General features: G+C 30.6%; 1 protein-coding gene across 1 annotated transcript in view; it reads left to right on the forward strand.

The window, feature by feature from the left end:
- The window catches only part of LOC119590482 (protein O-linked-mannose beta-1,2-N-acetylglucosaminyltransferase 1-like), a 44,191-nt gene that overhangs the window by 41,085 nt on the left and 2,720 nt on the right, over positions 1 to 386 (forward strand). The window lies entirely within an intron of this gene.

Consider the following 386-nt stretch of genomic DNA (forward strand, 5'->3'; position numbering starts at 1 on the left):
GTTTATTACTCTATATTTTCGACAGGTAAAGCAACCTTAGAACAATATTTCTAAATAGTGAATAACCGTCAAATTGTGTAGTGTGTGAAGGTGTCATAGAAAACGTTGTTATAAATATAAGATATATGAAGGAATTAAATTGGGAATAGCTCGGAAAGATTTAAATATACACATACACATGTATGGTCTTCTAAGAGAAAATGAGCCGAGGTCCACCAACATGGCCACCATCATGGTTTGCTGGCGTAATTTTTAGAACAAAAGTTTTTGGGATTGGTGCATATAATAAGAAAGACGAATTTCTATATAAACCTTTAACCAATATTTTTAGATATCATAAGATACTGTGTATGAATGAAATTGAAACAAAATTGAAACAAAACTAA

This window comes from Penaeus monodon, chromosome 27 (genome assembly GCF_015228065.2).
Source record: "Penaeus monodon isolate SGIC_2016 chromosome 27, NSTDA_Pmon_1, whole genome shotgun sequence".
Classification (NCBI taxonomy): Eukaryota; Metazoa; Arthropoda; class Malacostraca; order Decapoda; family Penaeidae; genus Penaeus; species Penaeus monodon.